General features: G+C 34.0%; 1 pseudogene across 1 annotated transcript; it reads right to left on the bottom strand.

Moving 5' to 3' along the window:
* Window positions 1–6637: 6637 nt before the first annotated feature.
* Window positions 6638–7453, bottom strand: LOC306651097 (ATP synthase subunit O, mitochondrial-like; annotated as a pseudogene). The gene has a single exon. The product of its transcript is annotated as an ATP synthase subunit O, mitochondrial-like (transcript).
* Between the last annotated feature and the right edge of the window lie 363 nt (window positions 7454–7816).

Genomic DNA, 7816 nt, shown 5'->3' with positions numbered 1-7816 from the left:
TGTGCATGGTATGTTTTTCCCCATCCTTTCACCTTTAGTCTGGGGATGTCTTTTTCTATGAGATGAGTCTCTTGAAGGCAGCATATTGTTGGGTCTTTCTTTTTAATCCAATATGCCAGTCTACGTCTTTTGATTATTGAATTTAGGCCATTGACATTCAGGGTTATTATTGAGATATGATTTGTATTCCTGGTCATTTTGGCTTATTTTTGGTTTTTTACTTGTCGTTTGATTGACTTTCCTTTAGGATAGTTCCTCCCTTTGCTGACTTATATTGTTGCTTTTCACTTCCTCCTCATGAAATATTTTGCTGAGAATGTTCTATAGGGCATGCTTTCTATTTGTAAATTCTTCTAACTTTTGTTTATTGTGGAAAATTTTTATTTTATTGTCAAATCTGAAGGTTAGTTTTGCCAGGTATAGGATTCTTGGTTGGCATCTGTGTTCTTTCAGAGCTTGAAATATATTGTTCCAGGCCCTTCTTGAGGCAAAAACATACAATAGAGAAAAGATAGCCTGTTAAACAAATGGTGCTGGCAAAACTAGAAATCCATATGCAGTAAAGTGAAATTAAACCTCTATCTCTCACCCTGCACAAAACTCAACTCAAAATGGATCAAAGACATAGGAGTTAGATCAGAGACCCTGCACCTATTAGAAGACAATGTAGGACAGAATCTTCATCATGTTGGCTTAGGATCAGACTTCCTCAACAAGACTCCCAAAGCACAAGAAATCAAAGCAAGGATCAATAAATGGGATGGACTTGAACTAAAAAGTTTTTTCTCAGTAAAGGATATAATTAAGAATGTGAAGAGAGAGCCTACAGAGTGGGAGAAAATCTTTTCCGGGTGCACTTCAGATAGAGCCCTTATCTCCAAAATTTATAAAGAGCTTTACACCAAAAATACAAAGAACCCAATCAATAAATGGGCCAAGGAACTGGACAGACACTTTACAGAAGAAGACACACAGACAATTAATAAATATATGAAAAAGTGTTGAATATCTCTAGTAATTAGAGAAATGCCAATTTAAACAACTCTAAGATTTCATTTTACTCCAATTAGAATGGCTATTATCAAGAACAGGAGCAATAATAGAAGTTGGCATGCATGTGGGGAAAATGGCACACTTTTACATTGCTGGTGGAGTTGCAAATTGGTGAAACTACTCTGGAAAGCAGTATGGAGAATCCTCAGAAAACTTGGAATGAACCCACCTTCTGACCCAGTTACACCACTCCTCGGTTTATACCCAAAGGACCTAAAATCAGACTACAGTAACACAGCCACATCAATGTTTATAGCAGCTCAGTTCACAATAGCTAGATTGTGGAACCAACCTAGATGCCCTTCAACAGATGAATGGATAACAAAACTGTGGTATATATACACAACGGAATACTATTCTGCCATAAAGAAGAGTAATATTATGGCATTTGCAAATAAATGGATGGAATTGGAGAATATCATGCTAAGTGAAATAAGCCAAGCCCAAAAAACCAAAGGCTGAATGTTTTCCCTGATAAGTGGAGAATGATTTATAATGGGGGGAAGAATGAGAGAAGAATGGGGAAATTTTAGAATATGTAGAAGGAAATGAGATGCAGGGGGATATGAAAAATTGTGGAATGAGACAAGACATCATTACCCTATGCACATGTATGATTACATGATGGTATGAATCTACATTGTGTACAACCATAGAAATGAAATGATGTACCCCATTTGTGTAAAATGAATCAAAATGCAGTCTGTAAAAAATTAAAACCTAAATAAAAAATAGTAACAAAAATTGGTACATTACAATTGTACTTACTAGTGCCATTCCTTGTATCATATTCATGCATGTGTATAGCATAATTTGCTCAAATTCCTTACCTTGTCCCTTCTCTTTCCCTCCTTTCCTTCTTCCCCCCTACCTATGATTCACTTGTTCTACTCTGGCATTTATATTTGTTCTTTTTAGATATACAGGAATGTAGATTGTATTTTGACATATTATATGCACATCAAGTACAACTTACTCTAATTAGAATCCCGTTCTTGTGTTTGTACATGGTGTGAAGTTTCACTGGTTTATTCATATATGAATATAGGAAAGTTATGTCCAACTAATTCTTCTTTGTTTTCTACTCTTGAGCCCCCTCCCTTCCTTTCATTCCTCTTTACCTAATCCAATGAAATTCTATTCTTCCTTCCCTTCCCCACCACCCTATTGTGTGTTAGCACCTGCATATCTAAAGACCATTCAGCCTTTGGTTTCTGGAGATTGATGTATTTCACTTAGCATGATAGTCCCCAGATCCATCCATCTTCTGGAAAACCTCATAAAGTCATTTTTTAATGGCTGAGTAATAGTCCCTTTTGTATATATACCACATTTTCTTTATCCATTCATCTGTTGAAGGGCACCTAGGTTGGTTCCATAGCTTAGCTATTGTAAATTGAGTTGCTATAAACATTGGGGTGGCTGCATCACGGTAGTATGCTGATTTTAAGCCCTTTAGGTATATACTGAGCAGTGGGTCAAGTGGTAGTTGTTGACCTGATGTTTTCTTTTAGCAGTTACAAGGTTTCTGGTCTAATCCCTAAGTCTTTCATCCATTTTGATTTGGGCAAAGTGAGAGAGAGGGATTTAGTTTCATTCTTCTACATATGGATATTCAGTTTTTCCAGAACCATTCATTAAAAAGCCTATTTTTTCTCCAATGCACATATACTTTTTAAGATCACTAAAGATTTCCTGTTTGATATAATATTTTATCTTGGACACCAATTGCTTAAGCTAAGTTAGTCATAGAATATTTTCTCTTCTAAACTTGTCACACTTTTACTATCTTCCTAGTAAAAATAACTAATAATCCAATGTATATTTTTGACAGTTTTGTCAAATATCAGATGGCTGTTTGTATGTGGCTTTGTATCTGTGCCTTCTATTCTTTTCCGTTGATCTTCAAACCTTTTCTGATGACAATTCCATGCTCTATTTTTTACTATACCACTATAGTATAATTTCAGTACAGGTATTGTGAGGCCCGAAGCATTGCTTTTCTTGTTCAGTATTGCTTTTCCTATTCTGGGTCTCTTATTCGTTCAAGTAAATTTAAGGACCATTTTTATAGTTACGTGAACAAAGCAATTGATATTTTGATAAGGATTGCACTGAATACGCATATTACTTTTCATATTATGGCGTTTTTGACAATATCAGTGCTTCCTATCCAAGAACACAGGAGATCTTTCCAACTTCTAAGGTCTTCTTCAATTTCTTTTTTCAGTGTTGCATAATTTTCAGTGTAGATAACTTTTTACTCCTTGGTTGGATCAGTTCCCAAGATTGTTTTGTTTGTTTGTTTTTAGGTTATTATGAATGGAATAATCTTCCTGATTTCTTTCTCAAAAGAACACTGTTGGGAGTATAGGAAAGCTATTGATTTTTGAGTGTGGATCTTTTATCCTGCTACTTTGCTGACATCATTTGTCAGCTCTAGAATTATCCTGGTGGACTTTTTTGGATCTTCTAGAAATATAGTCATAGAATCATGTCTTCAACTGATACTTTGATTTATTCTTTTCCTACTCAAGTCTTTCTTATTTATTTATTTATTTATTTTCAGTACCAGGGATTGAACTTAGGGGCACTCGACCACTGAGCCACATCCCCAGCCCTGTTTTGTATTTTATTTGGAGACAGGGTTTCACTGAGTTACTGAGAGCCTCACTTTTGCTGAGGCTGGCTTTGAACTCAGGATCCTCCTGCCTCAGCCTCCCAAACCACTGAGATGACAGGCATGGGCCACTGCACCTGGTCTATTCATGTCTTATATTTTCCTGTCCTGCCTGATTCTAACTACTGTTTCAAGAACTATATTGAATAAAAGTGGTGATGATGGGCATCTTTTTCTTGTTCCTTATTTTAGAGGAAATGTTTTCAGTATTTCTCTATTCAATATAATAGTGACTTTGTTTTTGTCATAAATAGCCTTTATAATGTTGAGGTAAGTTGCTTCTATCCCTAGCTTATCTGTAGTTTTTAACATGAATGGATGCTGGATTTTATCACAGGACTTATCTTCATCTCATGAGATCATTGTATGATTCTTGCCCTTAAATCTATTTAAGTGGTGAATTACATTTATGGATTTGGGTATGTTGAACCAAACTCACATCCCTTGAGTGAAACCCACTTAATTATGATGTATTATCTTCTTGATATGTTTGTGAGTGTTCTTTGCTAAGATTTTGTTGAGGATTTTTCCATCTATTTTCATCTGGAATATTGATTTATAGTTTCCTTTCCTTGATGCATCTATTTCTGGTTTTGGTATCAAGGTTATATCAGTTTCATAGAATATATTCGGGAATATATTTCAATTTCATGGAATAATTTGAGAAAGATTGATATTAGTTATTCTTTAAAAGTCTGGGAGAACTCAGCTGAGAATCCCTCAGGTCCTGGATTGTTTTTTTAATGGAAAACCCCCTATTTTAGCTATTATAATTTATATAATGCATTGCTATTAACAGTATTCACCCAACTGAGGCATGAAACACCAAAACTTAATTCTCCCATATAAGTATAACATTGTACATTTTAAACAACTTTTGTCCTTTCTTTTCCCCTCAACTCTTTCCATCCTATGGTAACCACTTTACTCTCAACTTCTAACTTTTTTGACTGCATGTTGATGGGAATATGTGATCTTTGTCGTTCTGTACCCACCTTATTTAACTTACCATAATGTCCTCCAGGTTAAAACATGTCACAAGTATCGTAGTCCTGTTTTTAACATTTTGATGTTCAACATAACTTCTGTTTTATTTTCTGTAAAGGCTGTTCTAGTGTACATTCTTATTGAAAATGTTTATCAGTACCCCTTTCATTCTCACCAGCATTGTTTTTTTTCTTGGCTTTCCCATGGTAGCCATTTTAACTGGGATGAGTTAATATCTCATTGTGGTTTTGATTTGCAATTTCCTGATAAATAGTGATGCTGGACACATTTTTATTTCATATATCTTTTGGCATATTTTATGTCTTCTTTTGCAATATGTCTATTCAGTCTTTAACCCATTTAAAAATCAGATATTTTATTATTTGTTTTGTTTTGTTTAGTATTTAGTTGTTAAATTTCTTGTGAACTGTAGACATTAACACCTAACAGATTGATACTTTGAAAATATTTTCTCACATTCTGTAGATAGTTTCTGACTTTTGCTTATTGTTTTAATTGCTCTGTAGAAGCTTTTTCTGTTAGAATCCCATTTGTCTCATTTTGCTTTTATTTTCTGTACCTTTGGGGTCATATCCCCAAATTCCTTGCTCACCTCAATGTTCTGAAGTGTTTCACAAGCTGATATTTTTTTACTAGTAGTCTCATAATTTATAAATTTATATTTAAATATTTTATATTTTTAGGTTAAGATTTTTAACTAGTGATAGAGAGGAATCTAACTTCCTTCTTCTGTATGTATATACACAATTTTCACAGCATCATTTATTGTAAAGACTGTCATTTCTCCAGTACATATTCTCAGCTCATTTATCAAATATTAATTGTTTATAAATGTGTGCATTAATTTCTGAAATTTTTATTCTATTCCCTTTGTAAGGGTGTCAGATGTTTTTATACCAGTGCCATAGTTGCTATAGCTTTGCAGGATATTTTGATATCAGGTAGTATGGTTCCTTAAAATTAGTGCTTTTTTTCTTGCTATTGTTATGGTTATTCAGGGACTTAAATGGTTCCATGTGAATTTTAAGATTTTTTTTCTGGAGAAAATTACATTTAAGTTTTGATAGTTTTCATTGTGATGGTCTTTAACCTCCTTCATTCAATTTATTTGTTTCTTTTTCTGTATTATTGTAAAAGGAATTATTCAATTTTTTTCCTAATTGTTATTGATTTATAAACTACTACTGATTTTTACATGATTTTGTATCCTACAAATTTACTGAATTCGGTTGTTTTAACTGGTGGAGTCTCTGGGGTTTTCTGTATAAAAGATCAATTCAATCTACAAACAAGGGAAGTTTGGATTCCTTGTTTCCAATTTGGATAATCTTTCTTTCTTTCCCTGGCTTAATTGCCTTGACTAGGACTTTTGATAATATGTTGAAGAAAAGTGGAGGAAGCTGGCATCCACATCTTGTACCAGTTTTTACAGGAAAAACTTTATACATTTCCCCATTCAATACAATGTTATTTGTGGGTTGATTTCAGAAATATGACCTTTATTATGTTGAGGTACATTTCTTCTACACTTAATTTGTCGAGAGTTTTTATCATGAATGAATATTCAATTTATATCAAAGGCTGTTTCTGTATCAAGATAATTATATAATTGTTGTCCTTGGTTCTGTTAATGTGATCTATCATGTTTACTCATCTGCATATGTTGAACCATTCTTACATTCCTTGAAGGCAATCCACTTGAGTACAGTAAACAATCTTTTTAATGTGCTATTGTTTTAGTATTTTTACTGAGTATTTTGTGGTTTTTATTCACCAGAGCTATTGGCTTCTAGGTGTAAGGAATTTTTTTGTTTGTTTGTTTTTCTTTTTTTGTCCTTATCTGGTTTTGTATGAAGGTAAAGCTGGGCTCATAGGATTGTTTTGGAAAATTCCTTTTTATACAATGTTTTGAATAGAACGCAAAGATGCTATTAGTACTTCATTTAATATTTTCTGAAGCTCAGCAATGAAAACATGAGGTACTTTTCTTTCTTTTTTTTTTTTTTTCAGGAAGCATTTTATTGTTGCTCCATGTCTAGAAATTTTCACTGATGATAGAAAATCAACACTTAGATGCTCTACCATATAGCCCCACTCAGCTTCTGAATTTTGTGTTTTTGCAGACATATAAACATATTTCTCTCCAATATGGACAATCATGCCACCCATGATTGCTGGATCAGTCTTAATCTTTAATTTCTATAGTCAGCCTTGACTTAGGAAGCTCTTCAGGACTGTCTTTAACTCAGAGAGAATTACTTCAGGTAAAGGAGATGCAGTGGTCACTGTGCAAGGTACTTCTCCAGGGTGCACACTCATGATGGTCGAAAAGGCAGAGATGATGGGTATTGACTAGGTGACTGTTTTCAGCAAGCAAGCTGATTCAGGTTAGACATGATGGGGGAGAACCTCTCTTTTGCTGTCATGTCATTTAGGCTTTTCATTTTGACAGAACCCTTAACGTAGGGATTCAGAATAGAAGCAGGCACTTGGGGTTCCTTCAGGAGTTGTGCTACTCTCAACAACTCCTTTTCTACTTGCTGCAGTTTATTCTGTTTTGATGCAGCAGAATAAAGGACAGTGGCATAATGACCTTCAATGCCATATATCTATCTGAACAGGTGGTCTCACGAGCTTGGTAAATGGTCTGACCACAAATGTCCTGAAGCATCACACCTGCTGCGAAAGTTGCGACACTGCTGGGGCAGCCATCTTTTCCCAGGTACTCTTCTTTGATGGGAGATATTTTTACTACTGATTCCAACTTTTTTTTTTTTTTTGCATGTGTATATTTAGTTTTTTCCCATTTCTTCATGATTTGATTTTGTTAGTTTATATGACTTCACTCATTCTTAATTTCTTCAAGGATTTCTAATTTTTGGTATATGGTTGCTCATAAAATTCTCTTACAATTCTTTCTATTTATATGGATGCACTTATCTTCATTTTCATTTCTAATTTAATTTAATCCCTCTCTGTTTTGTTCTTGGTAGGTCTAATTAAAGTTCTCTTGATTTTATTTTTTAAAAACCTGCTCTTTATTTCATTAATTTTCATATTTTTATGCTATTTCAT

This window comes from Sciurus vulgaris, assembly GCF_902686455.1.
Source record: "Sciurus vulgaris genome assembly, chromosome: X".
In the NCBI taxonomy this organism is placed as follows: Eukaryota; Metazoa; Chordata; class Mammalia; order Rodentia; family Sciuridae; genus Sciurus; species Sciurus vulgaris.
The sequence above is the reverse complement of the archived record's forward strand: the minus strand, read 5'-3'. Positions and strand labels throughout refer to the sequence as shown.